The sequence below is a fragment of the Rhinolophus sinicus genome, linkage group LG03 (genome assembly GCF_036562045.2).
Source record: "Rhinolophus sinicus isolate RSC01 linkage group LG03, ASM3656204v1, whole genome shotgun sequence".
Classification (NCBI taxonomy): domain Eukaryota; kingdom Metazoa; phylum Chordata; class Mammalia; order Chiroptera; family Rhinolophidae; genus Rhinolophus; species Rhinolophus sinicus.
Genome location: NC_133753.1, coordinates 87,269,034 through 87,293,966, shown reverse-complemented (window position 1 = coordinate 87,293,966; position 24,933 = coordinate 87,269,034).

The following is a 24,933-nucleotide window of genomic DNA, read 5'->3' as shown; positions in this document are numbered from 1 at the left end:
CCCCATTCAACCTTTAAAAAAGTAGTTACATTTTTGAGTTTTCTTGGATCTCTTTGGAAAATATGAAAAACTTTTTTCTCAACATAAAAGATTAGATGGAAAACATATTCCATGATCCGGATGAAACTGTTCTAGGACTGAATGAAGCTCATTATCTTTTGTTATTTAGCAGCTACATTTCACATTCTCAACGTTTGTTAATTTTCTTTCTCTCTCAACTAATAAATTGTATATTATCTAGCATATGTTTCCAGAATGTCATTTCAATTAAAAAAAAATGAGTGTTGTCTCCTCATTTATTGTTGTTATGGTACAAATCCTTTAAACCTGAGCTTTGGGATTATTGCTTCCAGGCTTAAAGGTGGTGGGGAGGATATTTTCCCATTCCCCAAATCACACACTTGCATCCTTTCCTCAGTAGCCTCAAGCCATAGGTCACTGTGTAAAGATGAGTTACACAAGCTGGGGATTTACACGAGATATAATCAGGACAAAGCAAGCAGCTCTGCACTGATATAACTTATGTTAAAATAGGAACTTGATGAAAGCCTCAAGGTTTCTATTTTTTCTTTTTTTTTTAAGTTTCAGGTGTACAAAACAACGTAATAGTTAGATATTTATACCCCTCACAAAGTGATAACCCCCTCCCCCAATCTATTACCCCTCTGACATCATATGTAGCTGTCACAGTTCCACTGACTCTATTCCCTACACTGTACTCCGCATCCTGTGACTACATATACTACATTATAGTTGACATTCATTGTTTTCAGCTTCAGCTTCAGATGTACACTGCAGTGGTCAGGCACCTACACCGTCTATGAAGTGGTCTCCCTAATAAGACAAGTACCCATCGGATACCCTACAAAATCTTTACAACATTATTGATTATATTCCCCAAACTGTCTTTTGTATCCTCATGGCAATCTTGTGGTTACTGATTGTGCTTTCTAATTCCCTCACCTTCTCCCTCAAGGTTTCTTGCAGTGAACTTCAGAGCTTTGAGATTCTGGGATGATAACCATAAGGGCTAGAAACAAAGTAAGGGAAAAGAATGTGTCTCCTTGTTATCATAGTTCCCTTTTCTAAATTAAATGCAAGGCAACAAAATATCATATATTACTGTACTTGGATTTTCCACTACAAAGCACCACTAGCATTGAAGTATCTCTTAGATTCTACATTTCCCATCATGGAGTTCACATTCAGGTTCATGATCACTCACTCTTTACACTTTGTGACCCTCCTGAGATTCTTACCACCAGTAAGGCTTTATTTTTGTGTCTGTTCAATCATTGTCTCAGGTATATACTCAGCATCATTCAGGATACATGAAAATGGGACAAAGTGCATAAAAAGAATATTTTAAATGCATTTAAATTTCATCTGCGATGCCTCAAAATGCTTTCATTTTGAGGAGCCATGATTTATACCCCAAAATAGAATGTACCTAAAGCTTTAAACCCTGCTTATAATATAGGAGAGACCCCACCTCACAATATCTTATTTTCTGATACTATTCGTGTGTTTATTAGACTATTCTGTCTCCCTGATTTGAAAGAAAACACTATGGGTAAAATAAATTAAAATAAGTTGCTGGTTTTGAAATGGTTTAATTAAATAAGAGGTACAATTACCTGTGGTGACAAGGGAAACACCAATATCTGGATGATGAGCAGTGCTGGGTATATGTTGATTCAGGGAACAAAGTAGCCAATGGCAGCTCTCAGAGATAGGATGAGTTAAGAGTAACACTGAAGATTATAGCTTTTTGCTTTTGTAAATTAAAAAAAAATATATATAAAAATTAGAACTGTCCTTTATAGAGAAGAAATAATCAAAATGGCACAGGATTTAAAAAAATATGTATTAAGGGGCCTTTTAGAACAATTTTAGGGCTTTCTATTAACATCTTCATATTATCAATTTTTTAGAAATAAGTTAAAGAAGTAACATCAAATGGTCATCAGAGTTTCTAGGGACAACATTTTGTTAATCACATGAAGGTTGAAATAACCTGACAAAATCATAAACTAGTGGTGAAAAAAAACTACTAAGCCATTAACTTTTTAAATAATATATCCATAAATGATCAATTACTGTATTTTCTGTCCCCTAAAATAAACAATAGCTCACTTATTCTTTGCTCAATCATAAACTATATTATTACTTCTATCGTTGCTTCAATTGTATAAGTATTACATGTTTATAATACATTAGATTTACCTTATCTCAAAAAGCAAAAACTACATTTAACACTACAACATTAGTGATTATAATCGGTCTCACTATGTTTAGGTACATAATTATTTTCATAGCACTTTTTAAATTTCATTTTTATGCATAGTGGGAGAAAGAGTCTAATAATGTGTCTTTTAGGAGATCAACATATGTTCTATTTGTAGCTCTTACTGTTATTTTTATTGGTGGTAGTTCTAGAAGTAGTAGTAACAGCAATAGCATGCTTTTTTTTCTACTGATTAAAAAAAAGAATACTTGTGGAAAGGTATCATACATAGTATTTTCAATTTCACATTTTGAATTGCTAACATAATTGATTTTGTTATTATAATGAACATGAAATCCTGTTCAGTAATATATTTTTTTAAAACCTTAAATTTGCTACATTATATACACAGATATGTATAGATATAGAGATTTCTTGGATATGTGTGTATTCACATGTATGAATGTGGATAGAAAGTTTTATAGAAAGAAAATACTTGAAAGACGATAATCATGGAATTTCCATTATTATCACAGACTGGAGCTATAGGCAAGTAATGATTATCATAGGATTTTTGCATATCTTGACTATAATGGTTTTCCAATTTTTATCTGCCATACTTTTGAAAACCTCATCCCCTGTTGCCTTCCACAGTAAATCATGCCTGATTGCTCAGCACCAAGTGTTATAATTTGAATCTCTGGGCCAAAACATTTACTAATGATCACCGTTCCAAACAGGAATAATCAATAGAGCCTACAATTGCTGCACTGGTCTTTCTGCTAAAAACAAAACAAAACAAAAAGCTGCTTTCCTGCAGCTACCTATGTCCCATTTTAAGCAAATATAATATTTTCCTCGGCCTTTCCCTCTAAAAATTCATTTGTGCTCCTGTAATGCAGTCACAATTAATTAATTTTTTAAATGCTCTGCAGAGACACAAAGTGAATGAAAATCCCATAGACAAGATGTTAATATGGAATAAAAAACTCAAAAGTAAAATTTTGAGCACCACAAAGACAGGAGACTCGAGATTGTTGTTTGCCTTTGTTTCCATTCAGCCAATTAAATAATTTTTCTTCCTTTTAAATTATTTCCAAAATTTTTCCTATTTTTTCTATAATTGTTGTCTTATTTTCTTCAATAAAATATCAGCTTTCTTGTTGTATACAGCATATACTAAAAGCTCTATCGACCAGCTGAAAGACTAAGATATATCAAAATTGAAGAGTCTGTTCTATCTTATTTTAAGGGTCTATTCAGACCCTTAAAAAGATAGTTGCTGTCACTGAAATGCTTTTAAAGTCTATCAAATGCCTGTTGATCCTGAAAAGATCAAAGTAGTCACTTGCTTCCTATTTGTTCCCAGACTTGACAAATGCTGACATTAAATGTGCTGTTCATTAGAGAACAGTCATTATGCAGACAATGTACTAATCAGCTGATTGTTAATGGACATCATTAGATAATTCACTGACACATTTAATATAGGAAAATTCTATTCCCATAATTTCTCCAGAAATTTACTTAATTCACCTCTATTTTTATGTGCTTTACAGACTGACAATTGCCATACAATAGTAAGTTGTTCACTTGTACCAATTTTCTTTTAATAAGAAATTTCAAAAGCGTGGGAAGACAAAGAGTTAATGCTGTAGGCAACATTTTGCAAGAAGCATATCATCACTTAAGGATAAAGAAATCCATTTTAAATCAGACAGCGGTTGTATCTTTCAACAAATTTGGCCATCAAAATTATTTTTTTCTCAACATTCCATGTATCTTTTAATCATTTTTAAGTTATAATTTTGCCATTTAGTCCATCAGTGAAACTATAGCATAAAAATGTCGTTTTTTTCTAACCATCTGTTTTCATCACATTTCCCTATTTTAATCTCTAGCCATTTCCACATTAATATCATAGATCATACGCAACTAGACATGAAAATACAAACTCTAGTTAACGCACACACATAATTTATACACATGAGCTGCTTATATTTGAATTGTTTAAAAGTTAGAACTTGTGGAAGGCTTATTTTTAATGAAATATTATCTCTGCCAACTATTACCCTGGTGTGTGTAATTTGTGGGGGAAAAAATCAATTGTAAAGAATCATGATTGAAAATGAAAAGGTAAAATCTAGGAATATTTTATTTAACTAAAATAAAATAAATTGATTTGCTATTTAATTCCTTCTGAATGCTTCTCTCAATCATTATTTTGAGGATCAAGTAGTCAAAGAGTGTTGAGTTTTTACAACCATGCTTCCGTTTCAAAAATACACAATAGGTTCATATGTTAGCTGTTAAACCATACAATAATCTTACAAAGTAGACATTATTATTTGCATTTTACTGTAATAAAACTAGGGTTCAAGGTTTAAATTAATAGTCGAAAGACACAATCAAAAGAGCAAATACCAATCCTAGAGTTTGAACGCCATGCTCTCCAGTGCCCAGTATCACATCTTCCCAGTTGACCAGGCTGCATTTCAAAACAATGTGTGAGGAGTCAGATTGTCTGAATGGTAAATGAAGTAGGTACCAGTTATAACAGCAACATGAGTCCAATGAGAAGATAACGGCACTGCACAAGACTCTTTCCACCTACCACCATCTTCACAACAGACATACCAGCTCAGCAGACCCCTGGTCTTAAGGTCAGTTTAGTGACCATAGGGAAAAAAAAATGCTTTGCTTTCTTCCTCAATGTTGTAACTATCTGCAAGAAGTGCTATAGAATGACCTCCTGTTCTTTCCCTGAGTTGGCTTGTGCTATCTTGAAAATATGGAAATTCAGAGACGACTTTAGATTTTAATTTTCATATCTGTAAGTACATGTATGAGGTGTGATCAAAAAATACAGTGACTGTTTAAATTAAAAGAAATTATTACAATAAAAGACATATCACCATTAATCCTCCTCAAAATACTCCCCCTCGCTTTGAACACACTTATCCCATCATTCTTGCCACTTTCTGAAGCAGTTCTGCAAGGCCTCTATTGTGAGTGTCTTTAATTGTGCTTTTGTGGCTGGTTCTATGTCCTGAATCATTTTGACTTTGGGGAAAATCCAGAAGATGCATGGGACCAGGTCCGTTGGAAGACACACTGTAATGTTTTTATGTGATAGAAATTGCAGTATACCAGAAGCAATGTGTGACATGGAACCTTTCCTTTGTGATCAACAAATATGGTGAATTCTGCTGCCAAGTGCCATCCAACAGAAAGACAGGGATCTTCAATCCGGGAAGTGGCGCGTTGACCCTTAATAACAGTGTGTAACAAGTTTCAACTTGTTCGTGCAGTCAATGGGATGTGAGCTACCACTGAGATGTGTTTTAAAGTGTGCCATAAATCATTCTCCATCATGACAACACCCCATGTGACACATCATTTCTGGTATACAGCAATTACTGTCAAATAAAAACATCACAGTGTGTCTCCATCCACCTTATTCACCAGATCTGGTCCCATGCTACTTCTGGCTCTTCCCCAAAGTCAAAATGATTCAGGACATCGAGACAGTCACAACAGCGCAATGAAAGACACTCATGAAAAAAGACAGTTTTGAAAAAAGACAGTTCTGAAGCAGTTTTGCGCTGTTGTGGCTGTCTCAATGTCCTGAATCATTTTGACTTTGGGGAAGAGCCAGAAGTAGCATGGGACAGCTTCAGAAAGTGGCAAGAAAGATGGGATAAGTGTATTTGATGCCAGGGAGTGTATTTTGAGGGGGATTCATGGCAATATGTCTTTTACTGCAATCTTTTTTTTTATTTAAACATTCACTGTAGTTTTAGATTACATCTCGTCTATATTGCAGTTTGCCAGTTCTACTGAAAAAATAAAGTCAAAGTAGTCCTCAAATCATTTTTTTAAATAATGTTAAGCAAAGAGGCATATTCTAATGAGGAACTTTAAGATGATTTTCTTACAGTTAGAAATCTTTAACTCTGATGAGAAAAAATATGGACTCTAAGACTATATTTACAAAAATATTAGGAATCCAGTTGACAAGTTCTACTTGAAACAGATAAACTCACATGTGTTACAGTAGATTAGCAATTTCTGCTGCAAAAAATGTTTTAAACTCATGAGATTTTTGTTGCATAACAATATTCATCTAGTTAACATTACTATACTAAAGAATGATTAAGATGGTAAATTTTATGTTATGTGCTTTTTTTCCATAATAAAGAAACTGATGAAATTTCAGTGTTTTCAAATTGATTTTAAAGATAGAAACAATTTAAGAATCTAAGATTAACTTGAATTAAGAAATAAATTACAGTTCAAAATTATTATTGATACAATTAATGAAAAAATTATGAGATTATCTTAGAAAAATTTACAAGTATAAACATATTTTATATAGAATCAACAACAAATGTTGCGAATTTTCATGATTGACTTAAAATATGCATTATATTTTAATTTGAGTTTTATTTTTCATGTCATTAAATATGGAATATTTTGTTTAAAAAACAAGAGCGTTACAATCTAAACAGAACTAACAATGTCACACATAATAATAGAAAATGTAAAGAAAGAAATTTAAGTGACTCACAGTTCACTTAAAGATTAAATAACAACAGAATCCTTTCTTATTTTATTTGTTTTTTTTGTTTGTTTGTTTGTTTTTGTTTTTAACACCAGGACCCCAACAATGATAGCATGGATCTTACTTTTTGAATCTGTTTGATCACTTTCACTTTTTGTAACATTGTTCTTGTAAGAGGCAAAATTTCTGGACATTATCTGTAGTTGAAATAATATACCTATAGCATGTGTTCAGTTTTCAAGGTGAACAATATGTCTGTTAATAATAGTCATGTTTTGTCCATTTTAAAATTTTTCTTGGCTTAGTACACTGGTGGAACTTCCAGATCTTTGCTTATTACAAAGGATACTGGTGTGTATCTGTGTGTTTTTATGTTAGATTTTGCCTTAAGAATGATACTTGTTTTGGTTTTTGTGATACTACTATTCATACTTGAAATTGGTCTATAGTTTTCTTTTGGTAGTTTTCTTCTCGTTGTCTGACTTTGTTACTAATATCATTCTTATCAAATGAGTGAATGAGTTCCCTCTTGTTCCATCATTTGGAACAATTTATATCATATAGATTATCTGTTTCCAGAAAGTTTGGTACAATTTTCTTTAAAAATCTTAAGCGGTTCATGTGTGTGAATACTTATAGGTCTGTTTTATTTTTCTTTTTCTTATCAAGTCAATTCAGATAATTGCATTTTTTTGAAAATTGTATTTTCTTTAAGATTGCAAATGTTTTTCTTTTTAAAATTGAGATAAAATTGACATATAGCATATTAGTTTCAATTCACTATACAATTGGTTTGTAATATTACTTCATATTTTAGATTTCTAATATTCAACATAGTATTTGTAACTTTCATCTTTCTTGTTCAATCATCCCAGAGATTTTTCTATTTAATTCCATTTATAAATAAACAGTTTTGGTACTCTTGTCACATATTTCTTTCATTATTTTTCACATTAAGTTCAACAACCTCATATGTTAATCTCCTTCCCTATCTTGCTAACAATTTATTATCTCATTTTTTTTTGCAATTTTTGAGTTGTATATCAACATTCAATCATTCTTCTGAATCTATGAATATATATTTATGCTTCCTTCTAAATGCATTCCAGAAGTACTGCAATGCTATACTTGTATAGTCATGTCTAATTTTTCACATGAAATTTTTCTTTAATAAATTATTTTGGCATGATTTAAATTTTTTTAAAGTAATACATTAAGTCATATTATTTTTTCATTAGTGAGCTCCAATAATTCCACGGAGATAAGAGAGCCTATTCTATGTAAGCTCATTCATTTAGTCTGTGTTGAGATTTCTTTTGTGGTTTAGTAGATGGTCAATTTCTAAATATTCCATGTATGATTAAAGAAAAGTGTTTACCTAATTTTTAGACCAAGATTCTATATATGTTCTTTAGAAAATATTTGTTAATTATGTTATTGAAATGTGTTGTATCACTGCTCATTTTTTGTCAATTTTATCTGTTGTGGATAGTATCTATTAAAATGCCCAAATCTGATTGTGAAGTTTCCAATTTCCACTTGTCAATGTTGAAATGTTTGTTTCATGATCTCAGCATTTTCTTTGTACAGATATATAGGTTCAGAATAGTTTTATCTTTCTGTGGAATCACAGAAATAATCTAAGTATTTCTGCTTGTCATCAATTTGCACATACATATAAAAATATACTGGTTTGTATGCACAACACAAATATGAGGTCTGACAATTAAGATCTCAAACTTGTTGCAATGATGTTGCTAACACTTTTTTATATCAGAGTGATTATTAACTATGGATTTATACAAACTGGACAAACAGTTAACCAAGTTTACTATTTGGAAGTGCTGAAAAGGCTGCGTGAAAAAGTTAGACAAAATCTACCTGAACTTCTTACCAACAATTCATGGCTCTTGCATCAGAACAATGCACCAGCTCACACGGCACTGTCTGTGAGGGAGTTTTTAGGCAGGAAACAAATAATTGTGTTGGAATACCCCTCCTACTCACCTGATCTGGCCCCCAATGACTTCTTTCTTTACCTGAAGATAAAGGAAATATTGAAAGGAAGACATTATGATGACATTCAGGACACCAAGGTTAATACGATACAGCTCTGATGGCCATTCCAGAAAAAGAGTTCCAAAATTGCTTTGAAGCATAGGTGAGCATAGTGATACTCAGCCTGAGGTATGTAGCACTTTTTCTAGGATGAGTTCTCGAAATTAATTGCCTGCTCTTGTATATATAATTGTATGTGTTTAATATTTTAACCCTCTATTCTTTATTTCTAAGCATGAGTAATATATCCTGCTACATACTATGATTATATATTATAAATAGCATGTATTATTATACAGTTATATACAAGAATTTCTAGCCTCTTAGGTTGAATATTGAATTCAACATCTTTTATTTTATTTTCGTTTTCTGCCTGCTATTTTGTTTATTATGTTTGCTTCATTTTTATTATTTCTACGACTGTTTTGGCAATTAAACTTTGGATATTTATGCAAATATGTTTTGTAACAAGTATGTTTACATTTTCACAACTATTTTTGACTTCGTAATTTCTTAATTTAATCACTGTTTCTACTAGCCTCCTTCTAAATAATATAAAGTTTGAATGCATTAATTTAATTAGCCAAAACTATGTTGTTATTTTATCTATTTACTCCCAAATTGTAATTATTATCCTTTCTGTTTTTCACAGTTTGATTGTTCAGACTTACACACAGACTTAGCAGTTAATTTGTGCAATATTGTTTCAAGCACTCCTCTTGATCATCTGGATTCAATTTCACTTTTCTATGGGTATACGACTAATAAAATATGTTTTCTTCTGAAAAAAAATGTTTTTCCCCTTATATTGAGATTACATGTTAGCTGAATGAGATGTAGAAATATAGGTTGACATTTTTACTGATAATTTTGATGATATTATTCTATTGTCTTTGACTTGTATTTGAGTTAAAAAAATCCTAAATTTAGGACCATCAATTGTTCCTCTGTTGAAAACCTGGTGTTTTTCTTTTTTTCCTGTTTTCTGTTAATATTACATTTTTCTCATTATTGTGCTTTAGTTTTAAAAAATGTGTAAAAATATGACTTTATTAATTTCTTCATATTTTTGAATACCACTTTGGACTCATTTTGTCCTTCCCTTAAGTTTTTTTGCTTGCTTCAGCCAGGAGCTCCCCTGACAATGTCATTCTGGGACCGTTTTTAATGTTTTCTTGGTTTAAATATACTTAAACCTCAAAGATTCTGAAACTGACAGTTTCAGTTTCTTAGGGGAGATTCTCCCACCCCTATGCCCCATCAACTCTCCCACAAACCTGAAAGAAAGAAGTTTCTTTGCCTTCTGCCTATAACAGGCAGATATTTTCTGGGTCTTCCTTTATAACATATTAATAACGAGAATGTGATTATAATATTAATGAATAAATTAGAGTTTATGCTCCTTCAGCTGTCTTAGACCTTTTCTCCAGAATCAATTGATGCTTTTGTTTGTTTTGACAGGAGTAATAAAATTCTGGATGGCTCACTGTCTCTGATGACTAGATGACTCAGTTAATTAATATGGCTGCTCACAAAAACATTGACTGTAACTCTGTTCCATTTCTTCATCATACTAATTGACCAATTATATCAATATTCTCATATTTTAGTAGTAAGATATAATGCTACTAGCAATAGCTAATGTTACATTTGAACCCTTTAAAAAATTAGGGATTTTACAATTGAGCATTTTCAATTGTTTGCACTGTTATAAGCTGTCTAGTGTTATTAACTTATTAATATTTCACACAAACCTTAGGGAAAATTTTTCTGCTAATCACTCTAGGTGAGAAATAGGTGAGAAAACAGAGGTAAGAAAGAGCTTAAGTATCTTTGCCATAGATAACAAGTGATAGAACTTGTTTGCAAATTCAATTTGGATTACAGAGACATCTTAAAAGCTGTAAAATTGCTCCACCATTTAATGCCATGCAACTAAAAGGGAGACTTGCAAAAATTGCCTTTCAATTGAGGTTGAGCTATCAAGTTACAGAGAATGCACAAAAAAATTACAAAATAATATTCTCTTCACTTTTGAAAGTTACCCTTAAATTTAATAAATGTACAGTCACAAGACAAAAATTGTAAATCTTAAGGACAAAAGATTAAAATAAATCACATTATATTCCTGGACTAAATGTCTCAAATGTGTACATATGTTATTTCTACCTCAATTCTCTTATTGAGTCCTTAAGAAAAAATACAGGATAATTTTAGCAAGTAAAAACTTGCATTTAAACATGTAGTATAAAGTTAAATAATGTGCCCCATAATAAAATATTGATATGGTATTAGTTAAATTGATACAATAGAACTGAAAGTGTAGAAACAGACTGTGTGTGTATGTATGTCAGTGGGTATAAACAGTATTTGATTCCTGTAGCATAAAACATAATCAGTGAATGGAGGAATAATTTGACAAATAGTGCAAACAAGAAAACGTTAAAAATTGAAAAATTACAGACATACTCCTCTAGCATACACCATACAACAAAATATACTGGGCATGCCAACAAAAAAGGTATACACATTTGAAGGGATGTTATCTATGCTCAAGCAGTAGTTCGCCATAATCAGAATTGTCTGGACGCTGATGGTAACCACTTTGAGCACTTCTTATAACTGCAGAAGTCACACGTGACTTGTATTCATCTTTTGTTATCGGTATATATATTGAGTATTACAATTTTAATAGTTTCTTCCTTTCTTAAAATGTGTATACATATTTTTGGCACCTTCTGCGTATTTCAGACAACAGAAATGTTTTTAAAAAGTAAATTTCTAAATAATACAGCAATTTTAAGAAAACATTGGTGAATACTTATTATCAAGATATAAGAACATCCAAGCATAAAAACAAACAAAAGAATTATGTAGACAAAAATTTATATTTAGCTATATATAAATTAAAACTCTAATATTGGCAAAATATCATATTAAATTATAAGGCAAATGACAAGCTCAGAAAATATGTAAATATACAATGAAGTATTGAATTGAATTGAATAAATTGTACAATTGAATTGAATAAAATGTACAATGAATTATTGATATTAGTCTTAATAGTTTGTATATATCAATGCAAAAAATAATGAATGTTCCAATAGAAATGTGGATATCAATAAATGACCAAGTTCATTATTATTTGAGGATTTAGCCATATAATTACTATATAGTTTCAAGACTAAAAATTGATCAAAGGCTTTTCTTTAATGATAATCCCCATGTTAGTGAAAGTTTCATAAGATAGGTGATTCCAGGCACTGTTGATTGGAAGAAAACTTAGTTTAAACTTCTTAATGGCATTTTGGTATGTGCATCGAGAATCTTCAAAATGGCAATATCCTTTGATGGCTAGAAGTAGTTACAACAATTTTTCAAGCTAATGTTTATACCACACACAAAAATACAGTACATATAGAGGTATAATTTGATTAATTATAATCAATTTATTTTAAAAAATTGATTCTGTGCAGTATTTTGTATCATATTTTCAAAGTATTTGGTAACAGAGGGTAATACTTATGGTTCATTGATTCATGAAGTGACATGAACAGGGTGCTACATTATGTACAGTTAAAGGAAAAGGTGCTTTGTGGAAATCTATGTATATTATTATTGTATACTACATATATGAATTTTTGAGGGTGATAAATACTTTATTCTGTGTGTCAGGATAGGAGGGGATAAAACTGGAGAGAGTTATAGGGGCTCTGGGGCTTCTTTCCAGTGGCCGGGAGGGTACTAGAGAGGAGCTTAGGCCCTGGAAGTAGGGGTAAGTAAAGCCGGGTAAGGGTGGCACTTAGGTGCCTCAGGTTAGCAAAGGCCTCAGACAGACACAGGTGGCTTGGGAGGCTTTGTTCAGCCAGAAATCCATTCAGTCTCATTTTGATAACATAGTCTTCACCTGTGAGTGATGTTATCTCTTTTCCTTGTTATAGATTATTTTACATTTTTCAGAGTAATTCTGTTTTTCTGATTTAGTGTAGTGTTACTATAACCTTCCCACTGTAGGGAAAGAAAGGGTGCTGGTGCTGAAGAAATAGATTTGATACATTTTTGTATTTGTACCTGGATTTCAAAACAACTAAATGAAATTATTACCTAGTATGTTGATCTGTATTTATAAATACAATAATGAAGGTTTTCATTGGATAGATTAATTAGTTCAACCAAGAACTTGGTCAATTTCCTTAAATAAAATCAGATTACCTGATATTATGTCATGTGAGTAATTAAAAGTATTCTAATACTTGATTTTTCTCCAAATTGGTCTTTAGGCAAATGTGCGATTAATGTAAGTTAGGTATTTAGGGAGAGAAGTAAATTTAATGATTTAAAAAGAATACAAACAAACAGTATGATCCCATTATGATTTTGATGGCTTATTTTTAAATGATTGAAAAATATTTTCCTTCATATCAATTTTATTTATTCATTCAACAAACATTTTATGATTCATTCAACAACTATTTTATAAATGTGTGTCATGCACACATTTCTATGGATTATTAATCACTGTGTTTAATTTATTAAACCATCTGCCCTGTTTTGATAATGTAATGTAAAGCCCTCCAAAGGGGTGAAATAAATGCTTCATTTAAGAGCAGAATAATTAAGTAATTAAACATTAAACTTTCCCTTTCCTCTTAGCTTTTAAGTTAGCAACTTTGAACATTTAAACTCTTCTGACACTTTTGCCATAAGATTTTTGGTTTGGAATTTGAACTGGTTTATTCAATCTGAAAAATATTCTCTAACAGTGTCCAAAAGAGTACCTTCCACACATGCATGTCTACTTAACCACCAAGCAATCAGACTATGGCTAACTATAAGCAGTTTAATACTTCCAAATTAACATAACAGGTATTTGCTTGATCTGATAACTTACTCTCTGGTGATTAATGAGTAAATTCAGTTCAATTCAGCCTACCACTGGGATCTAATCTATATATAAGAGGTGTCTGAACTAATTAAATGCAGTTTCTCTAAGGTCAGGGAAATTTGACTAAAACTTCTACTGAATATACAAGGCAGTTTCATATCCCCAAGGCAAACATCTTACTTGTTGGTGCAGGACAGCTCTAAGACACCTATTTCTCATCTCCTGAGCGGGGTTATTCTTCTGAATAGATAGCAAGAGCAGAGCAACACAAGATGGCTTTATCGTCATTAGCTCCATCCCCATTCTTGGATATAGACAATTAAAATAGTCTCAATCTTATGTAAAGTGTTATGAAAAACACAGCCTCATGTCTGTGCTTTAAACAGACTGTAGCTGTTGTGTGTCCTCTCACAGAGAATTTTTTTGGGCTGCCACAGATCACTGGCATGAACTTTACAGAGTTGTCACTTAGTCAGATCTGAGCGATTATCCAAAGGTGATGAAAAGGCCTTTGAGATAAACTTGTTTACTCAACATTTCTGCCAAGGTCCATGAGTACCAATGAGAATAAGGCTCAACACAGCATGTCAATAACTATATTAATAAAGAAAAAATATTAGAGAATTATAATGATAGGGATTATAGAACTTTGAACGTCTGTCCTCTAAAACATATTAGCTCTCTCATGCTGAGTAAAGCTTTCCAAACAAATTAGAAAATATAATACTGTATCAATTCCTAGTAAACCTAGGATTTCCATCTCTTCTAAAATGGAACTTTCCATTTTTAAAGACAAAGGTTCCAACTGTAATTTAGTACTGAACACATTTATAAGTGATGCTTAAATAATTTAAGCTAAGTGAATTAGACCACTCTTAAAACTAAAATCAATTTATATTTGTTGGGTGAAATAGCTACTTCTCTAATATACTTGAGTCCTGGCTCCATACCCAAAAGCGAGACCATGGATTCTTTTTTCAAACTTTATAAATTATTTCTATGATGCCATAAAAAGGTCCTCAGCCTATGGTCTAGTGGTTACATTTAAGAGTCCGAAGTCCTGAATTATATTCCTCTATATGTGAATGATTTTTTTCTTCTTTTTTTTTTTTTACCCTAGAAAAATCAATTAAACAACCAATGGCTGTATATAATTAGCTTTGAATATAGCCTGATGATACTACCCTGGGGCTTTTAAATCAGGACCTCTGTTTCGGCCTAACTTTAATCTTCTTTCTAGGGCACCATGCTTTGGCAAATTCGGGAAAGGAAATGTGGGTAAGATCAATGGAATTCACAAGTAGACAATAGCTATTGTTACCTGATTGAGCATGAGAAACAAACTGTAGAATAGACACAGAGACAATGCGAAATTCATCACTATTTCAAAGTTGGCATGGCCTCTGTTTATTGTCTCCACATCAAGCTCTGCTGGAGTATTATAGTTTTGCTCTTCGGAAATTAAACCTCTTTCTTTATGTTCTTTCATACCTGGCTTAGTCTCTAGATTATGAAAATTGGACTCTCTACTATCAAAACTGAAGTGTAATGTGTCTTTTTTACTAAAATTTGTCATGGGTCTAGAAACATATCATATCTTCGTTATGATGCTTTTTCTTATTCCCCAATTTTCTCATTTAAGAACTTTTGACAATTTTCTCCATACACGTACCTTCAGATTCCACATAAAATCAGCAAACACATCCTGCAGATGCAGTCATGCAGTCTTCTATGATTTTCTTTAATACACCTCTTCTTACCGATACCCACAGCCCTCATTCCTATATTTTTATATAGGACTTCACAGATCAAATTCCATACCTGCCCTCCCACCGAGGGCTTCCCTTTTAGCTCAATTAATTTTTATAAGACACAAAACATTTCTGCTTTCATTTACTATTTCTGGATGATCTTCTCATATCTTTGTAAATGTCATTTTTTTTCATCTCCTATATTTAGTACATCTAATCTTTCTATTATGCCTACATTTTTGGTTATTGTTAAGGTAGAGGTATTATTACTAGCAAAATAATAGCAAAATAATTAATTATAAGGATTATAACACAAATATAGTTACAAATGCATCAATACCAGGAAAGACTCATGTAGCCAACTAAGAAAAGAAACAAATAAATTAATAGCATTGAGTTAGGTCAATTTTAAATATGTTCAGATAAAAGTATGAAAATATAGTTGAATATATAAATTATAATTCACAAATAAATAGTACAATTTAAAAATAATTTCGTAGAGTTTAGGGTAAAAAAATAAAATTATGGAATATTGCATTAAAATCTGCACCACAGAACAGAACTAGAATAAAAGTTGAAAAGCTGGAAAAAAAAGTAAAATATTAGTGATGGTACAAATAAGACATTCCTCAGAATTTAAATATGCAGCATTCAGGGGAAAGAGAGGAAGTTTGTCTTACTAACTTACCTAAAATAATTAGATGATTATCCATTGTTTTACCTTGCTTCTAACTTCAAAGATTCTCTAAATAGAAAATGTGCTATTAGATTACCATTGAAGTATACTTGGTGCATTAAAGAGTTGATTAATCTAACATCTAGATGATGCTTTTAGAAGACAACCTTTTGGGGAAGAGCTTATGGTTACAAAAATCTAGAGCATTAAAATGTTACATAATAGAATTAGTATTGATTTAGAGACCTCATTCTTCATTGATTTAAAAGAAAATATTAGAATTTGAACACTTTAATGGAGTAAATGGCATTTATATCATTAATTTTTTTTTGAATGACTAATGTTGATTTGCTCTCTTCTTTTGTGTCAGAGTCTTATATTAATAATAATTTTGGCCACATTTTGAGATCTGTGGAAATTTGAAATTCTAAGGTAGGTTTGCAATAATAGTGACTAACTTGATTTTTTCCTTTGGAAAACTTTAATGCTACCACCACATTTTTCTCGTGTGAGCTAATGCTCAGAATAATGATGCAGGCAATATAATAAATATCTTTAGAGATAATATCTTTTTTGTCATTTGGAGTTTAATTTATTAGCACATTAAATTTATATAATTAAATGTTGCAACTAATTCCCTGATAATTTATCATAACAGAGTAAATTTTATTTGATAATCAATTGAGATTTCATGCCCAAAACAGTTTGACAGTCTTTTTAAAAGACACATTTTTTAGTTTAGAAAAGTCCTCCAAATTGTGAATTAGTATAGTATTTTGAGATGGCATCACTAAGAGTAGTGGGATTTAATAAAAATAATTTCCCATTTATTTGGAAATAAACATTTCATTTTAAATAATCCAAACCGTTTTTAAGGACAGTATTCAACTTCTCAGGGATTAAAGGTAAGAAATTTTTAGCTGAACTTGTCAGAAGCTAATAATCATTTTTTATGAAGCATTCATGTCATACTAGGTTGTATTTATATAACATCCATCAATCCAAATAGTAAAGATAATTTCTAAAATCACTCATTATGAAGACCAAATTCTGTTAACTTTCCAAGTATCGTGACATCCTATAAGTCAGTCCTTCTCAGTCTCATTCTCTGATCACCGGCTTTAAAATTACTTGTAAGTGATGGGTGGAGAATGCCAACTATTGAGACACTGTAACTCCACACAGATTTCCTGAAGCATGGGTGAAAGCTAACCATGGACTTATTTCTGAGGTAATGCTTGTCGCCGTCCAGCGCAACACGGGCAGTGAGGGTGAGAGAAGGGGGGGCGGCTTGGGTTAACTTTTTAAGAAAGAAAGAAACAGAGACTTACCGTAGTTAAATCTCAGAAGGCCAGGGGCCTCACAGTCATGAAAGACTGGAGCCCAGAATTAAGCTGACTGGTGGTTTTTATTGATAAGTATACAAGGGAGTAGCAGTGTTTTGGCAGGGTCTGTGACACTCATTTATCATGTTTTAGAAATAACCCAAACCAATTATGTTGATCTTTAAACAGACGAAGCAGAAAGTCCTTGAGGTGAGATAAGCGACTCCCTTGAGGTACATATATCACATGTTGAAATTGTTTTACAGAGCTGAGCAAAGAGAGCTTAATCTCATCGCTCTAAAAACTCTTCTCACAATTAGGTGAGAGGTGAAAGCCAGAGTCAGCAGCAGCTTTTCCCAGGCAGGGGGAAGGGGAGACAAGGCCCCTTCCCAGATCTTTCTAAGGCAGCTCATGGGGGTCTCCACAGGGTTCCTCTTGGCTTGAGTTGCCCCCCCCCCGGGGGGGAATCTTACTCATCATTGGCTGCAAACCCTCTTTTGGAGACTAAATAGAGAGAAATATACAGTCCCAGAAGAGTCTCACAGACTCTTCTTTCCTTAAGGAAAGACACGGGGGGACAATCGGCTAGGCTGTTGTTTGACAACAATTCTGATGCCCACTGACGTTTGAGAAATGTTGTAGAGACCATTTCGTGTCACTGAAAAAAAGTTTGTCCACACTGTACTATTTATTCTTGAATAAAAGAGAGTAGGGAAAGTAATAACACAGCTAGACCATAGAACTCAAATTTAGAATAATCAAATTGCATTACTTCAAATAATCTGTCCATAGCCGGATTAGTTATTGTCGATTTCATTTACCATGTAAACAAGCAAAGTGACTTATGGATCATAGGATCAGAGATATAAATGACAGTGTATCTGCATCCAAGTAATAATGATTGCACTTTGTAATTTCTTATACTATTAATTATATCTTAAAAATGACTTCACTTATATGTGGGATATAAAACTGAAAGCAACAAAGGAACAAGACAAACAACTAAAGAAACAAAAACTCATAAACCAAGACAACATTTCAGTGGTTACCAAAGGGTAAGGGAAGGGGAGTGGTAGAAGAAGGTAAAGAGTGTCAAATATATGGTGATGGAAGAACTGACTCTGGGTGGTGAACAGACAATGTGATATGTAGGTGATGTATTACAGAATTGTACACCTGAAACCTATGTAGTACTGTTGACCATTGTCACCCCAATAAATTTAACTGAAAAAAGATGAAATGTATGGTGAAAATAGTAAAGTGTAGGACAGTGTGACATATATGTTCCCTTTTGCTTAAGAAAAGGGGGTTTAAGAATATGTTCTTGTATTCATACAAACAACAGATACACCAGAATCTATTGAAAATGATTCCTTGAGGAAGGGGGTGTATAGGGACAGAAATGGAATGAGACTTCTCACTGTGTACCTCTGATTTTTGAAACATGTGAATAAATTATCTAGAAAAAATAAATAATTATCTCAAAATGGGAAAAAAAATTAAAAAATATCATTTTTGTTACTGACTAGTATGTATTCAAGCATTTGAAAGTGAGTCAATAGAAGAAAACAACAGACTACTACAATTGCACCAGCTTGAAATTATTGGGAAAAATTCCTATTCTTGAGGCACTTAAAGTAAATTGAGGTGAGATTTACTTACATTTTACAACAGCAATTTATTTCTTCCTCAGTTAATAAAATTAAATGTAAATTAGTACTAATAAAAACAATGAGTAAAAATCATATGATGAAAAAAACATACAAAAGTGTGGCTCAGGCTGTTAGAGCTCCATGCTCCTAACTCCGAAGGCTGCCGGTTCGATTCCCACATGGGCCAGTGGGCTCTCAACCACAAGGTTGCCGGTTCAACTCCTGGAGTCCCGCAAGGGATGGTGGGCTCCGCCCCCTGCAACTAAGATTGAACACGGCACCTTGAGCTGAGCTGCTGCTGAGCTCCCGGATGGCTCAGTTTGTTGGAGTGCGTCCTCTCAACCACAAGGTTGCCGGTTCAACTCCTGGAGTCCCGCAAGGGATGGTGGGCTCCGCCCCCTGCAACTAAGATTGAACACGGCACCTTGAGCTGAGCTGCTGCTGAGCTCCCGGATGACTCAGTTTGTTGGAGTGCGTCCTCTCAACCACAAGGTTGCTCAACCACAAGGTTGCCGGTTCAACTCCTGGAGTCCCGCAAGGGATGGTGGGCTCCGCCCCCTGCAACTAAGATTGAACACGGCACCTTGAGCTGAGCTGCTGCTGAGCTCCCGGATGACTCAGTTTGTTGGAGTGCGCTCAACCACAAGGTTGCCGGTTCAACTCCTGGAGTCCCGCAAGGGATGGTGGGCTCCGCCCCCTGCAACTAAGATTGAACACGGCACCTTGAGCTGAGCTGCTGCTGAGCTCCCGGATGGCTCAGTTTGTTGGAGTGCGTCCTCTCAACCACAAGGTTGCCGGTTCAACTCCTGGAGTCCCGCAAGGGATGGTGGGCTGTGCCCCCTGCAACTAGAAACGGGAACTGGACCTGGAGATGAGCTGCGCTCTCCACAAGTAAGACTGAAAGGACAACAACTTGAAGCTGAACGGCACCCTCCACAACTAAGATTGAAAGGACAACAACTTGAAGCTGTACGGCACCCTCCACAACTAAGATCGAAAGGACAACAACTTCACCCTCCACAACTAAGACTGAAAGGATAACAACTTGAAGCTGAACGGCACCCTCCACAACTAAGATTGAAAGGACAACAACTTGAAGCTGTACGGCACCCTCCACAACTAAGATTGAAAGGACAACAACTTGACTTGGAAAAAAGGCCTGGAAGTACACACTTTTCTCCAATAAAGTCCTGTTCCCCTACCCCAATTAAAAAAAAAAAAAAATCTTTAATAAAAAAAAACACACAAAAAAATAGAAATATAAAAAAAAAGCACAGCCAATTTTAGCTGTTTACAATTGCCAAGAATGTATGGATTAATTCACTTGACTCAAAATCTTTAGTTCAGACAAGGTAGCCACCCTTGGGAAGGGAGTGTTAAGAAGTTTTTGAAAGGAGGATCTAGGAAGTAATTTGAGTAAGTTAAAGTAATTGTAGAGTAGGCAACAGATAGGAATATAGTGTGAACATTATGCAGTGAATTCAGGAGAGAAAATAAATTTATCTTCCTAGATAAGAGTAAGAGAAGGGTGCTTAAGCACCCAAGAATGGGGATGTAAATTTTATATTATATAGTATATAATTACATATATATCCCCAGTCTCAAAATTCTAAATGTGTACTGCTATTATTATCAAAGAAACACTTGTATGTTAAAATAACTTCTGGTTACCAATTCCAGTGTGTGAATGGAGTTCCCCAACACTACCAAGCAATTGTCTGGATGCCAGTTGAATGTCCTACAATTCAACTGAATTCTGACCTCGAATCTACCTGGAGAGAGCATCAGATGCCACTGTATAAGGGTTTAGTCCTACAAGATTGCACTCACCCATCCCCCCCACAACTTCAGACACCAGTCATCACAAACCTAGGTTGCCACGTGTACTTTTGACCAATCAGCTACAAACTGGAGATTCCAATGACCTCCTCCAACTCAGGATGCAAATCCCAAATCCAGGTTATTACCTGTGCTGACTGACAGGCTATGGATCAGAAGTTCCCAGGACCCCCTTCTTAGGTTCCATTGATTTGCTGGAATGGCTCACAGGACTCAGGAAACTTCTTTACTCACTGGATTAGCAGTTTATTGCAAAAGCATATAACTAAGGAACAGCCAGATGGAAGAGATGCATATGATAAGGTATAAGGAGAGGTATGGGACGTCCATGCTCTCTCCCAGAGCACCTCTCTCCCTAAATCTCCACATGTTCACCAACCTGGAAGCTTTCAGAGCCCTGTCCTTTTGGGCCTTTATGGAGGTTTCTTTACCTAGGCATGATTAAATCATTGGCCATTGGTAATTGATTCAACCTCCAGCCCCTCTCCCCTCTCTGGAAGTTGGGAGGGGGAGGGAGTGGGACTGAATGTTCCAATGTATAATCAGATGGTTAGTTTTCCTGGCATCCCACCCCATCTGTAGGTGTGGTCCAAAAGTCCCTTCATTAAAATAACACAAGACAACTTTATTTCTCTCATCACTTAGGAAATTCCCAAGGTTTTAGGAGCTCTCAGCCAGGATTGCAATAAAGACCAAATATATATTTCTTATTATAAATCTTGATATCACACATCAAAATGGAAATAACACTTTATACTGCTCATCTTTTCCATCACTCTCAGTGTTAATCACCACACTTTCAGACACCAATAAGTCAGAAACATGCAATTATTTATAGTCATTTATTTCGGTTTCTCATAGTATATCTATCTACTATGATTATAGTGTATATATTATATCTTGTTTTAAACTAGTTTTAAAACTTGCTGTTTATACATCTATTTACTATCCCAGGAACAAAATTTCCTATGAGAGTGAGTAGATTGATTTGATATGAACCACATAGATGGTCAAAGGTCATCTATTTTCGATTCTCAGTTACCTAAAATATTAAGAAGCATGAAATTCTAATAAATATGTTAAATATGCATAAATATTTATAAATAAATGCAGGTTCTCTGTACTTTTTGTATCTTATTTCAACTTCTCTGTTAGCTGTTTTCCTAATCTCCTTATAGAAGACTTCCACATCCTCATAGCTGACTCTGAATTTTCCATTTCTCAGTTCTTCCTGTACATAGATATTGTTGCAACATACATGTATATATAACAAACATATGGCCTATCTTATATATTCAAGGTTGTATACTGAGCATTGTAGGAGACCCAAAATTGAATAGAACATGGCACCTGATCACAAAGGAATTTCAAGTCTGGTGAGGAAGACACACATTTCTATAAATAACACAAGGGGGCATAAAATTCAGGGCTTGAGGAAGATAGTATCAGTTAATCAAAATGGGACCATAATGTCTCGTGGTTCTGTAATTGGAATTATAATTTGGGTACACGATTAAATCTCACTCATCTTAAACAGCACCACTGTGATGAGCTCTTTTTTATCTCTCTTGTTCCAGTGGTCATTGGGTGGTTTTGTTCTCTGCTCCCACAGTTTTGGTCCCAAATCTCAAACACCGTCAATTCTTATGTAAACATACGAGTGCTATGGTCTTAATGTCTTATTTCCCCCAAAATTAATAGGTCAATATCCCAAAATGTTAATGTTAAGAGGTGGTGGGACTTTGGGTGGTTAGATCATGAGAGTGGAGCCCTCAGAATAGGATTAGTACCTTATTAAGTAAATTTTATAAATAAGTAAATAAATAAATAAATAAATAAACAAACAAATAAATAAAAATCCTCTAGAGGGATCTCTAGCCCCCTTTACTATATGAGGACACAGAGAAAATGTACCAGCTAGAAACAAGGAAGAGGGCTTTCAGCAGAATGCAACCATATTGACATCTTGATCTTGAACTTCCCTGCTTCTAGAACTGTGAACAATAAACTTCTGCTGTTTATAAGCCACCCAGGCTATGGTATTTTTGTTAGAACAGCTTGAACAGACTAACACCCTGTCTACACATTCACCTACAATCTAAATATGAACATTTGAGAGGCCACTGAGTCATTTATTTTTCTATCCCCAGTAGATAGTACCAGCTCAGAACCAATTAAATATTGAACAAATGGTGGCAGAATTGAACAAGTTTGATAAAGGAGTTAGATATTTTGGAATCTTCCCTTTGAAATGAAACAGAGAGCATTTAAGGACAGGCAATTCCCTATGAATATTTTCTAAGCCACTCCACTGAGAAACTTTTTCAAATAAAAATATTTCCAATCACATTCAAAAACATTTTTATATCTAAAATGTTACATATGATCATTTATGACTCAATGCAACAATTTCATTTTCTTAACTCAAGTTGGAAAAATAACTTGGATCCACTTTATTGTTTTCTTGTTTTACACCTTTGTACATCATATCCTCCCTAGGAGTCATGAAATGCTATATTATGCCCTATCTTTATAGGTACCCCTGATAGTCTTCCTCCTGATAAAGAACAGCAACAACAACAAGAAGACAGCTTAGAAACAACTCTTTCCAGGAAACCTCATGAAACTCAGTTCACCTGCAATGTGTGCAATAATATTCTTAGAGCATTTATTGCTGACTTTTACCTATATTCACATATAAGTTATGCTACTAAAGCTTGTGAATTATTTATGCATGTAGATAGATTATACATTCTTTTGGAAAGCATTATAGTTTTAAATCTTTTGTGGTCTCTTTTAATTTTTATGTTGGTACTCAGATCAAGGGCAAATAGAGTTATTTATGACCCACCTTACTAATCTTTATAGAGAAAAAATAATCTTTGCTGGTGATTTGATTAGATGGCATTTGGGAATTCTGGTCTGTGGGAGCTGGCTCCTAGAGGTTGGTAATATGTTAATGAAAGAGAGGGTGGCATATAAATTAGTTGATAAAATTCAGGTAGGCAATGGATGTTAGGACTTAAAATGAAATTTCACTTCGGAGGTCAAGAATGAATGATTAGGGTTAGTAAACAATTTAAGAAAATAAGTCAATGATAGTTTGGATTGGAAGCAAGTGAAATAGATGTGACATATTTACACCTACTAAATGAGCCTAGTGAACTCAAATAAATTCATTCAGTTAACAAGTATAGAAATCAGATTTATGGTATTGAAAAACATTCTAAAACAATCACATCATCGAGACTAAAACAATCGTAACCTTTATATACCAGCAAACCATGTCCCAAGCAGACATTGACAGAATTGAAGACAGAAATACACAGCTCTACAATAATAGTTGGAGACTTCAGTAAACCAATTTCAATAATGAATAGAACTGACTTTACAGTAACAAAAAGGATATAGGAGAACACTAGGAACAATTGTGTATCTAATAAATTAGACAGCCTAGATAAAACTGACAAATTCTTAGAATCACACAAATTACCTAGTCAAGAGAAAATATAAAATCTCAACAGACCTGTAACAATAAAGAAATTGAATCAATTAATACAAAATCTCCCCCAAAAGAAACCAGATGAGTTCACTGATGAATTCTACTAAACACTTAAATAATTCATACCAATTCTTCTCAAACTCTTCTTACCTGATACCAAAGCTAGATAAAGGCATCAAAGGAAACAAATCAATACACTGATATCCATTGTGTATAGAGTTGCAAAAATCCTTAACAATATTCTATCAAAACAAATGCAATGTCATATTACAAGAATTATGCACCAGGACTATGTTGGATTTATACTAGAAATGCAGAAATTCAATCAATGAAATAGAAACAAAACAAAACAAAACAAACAAACAAAAAACACATAATCATTACAATTGACACACATTAAAGTATCTGAAAAAAATCCAACATCCTTTCATGATAAAACACCCAGAAAACTAGG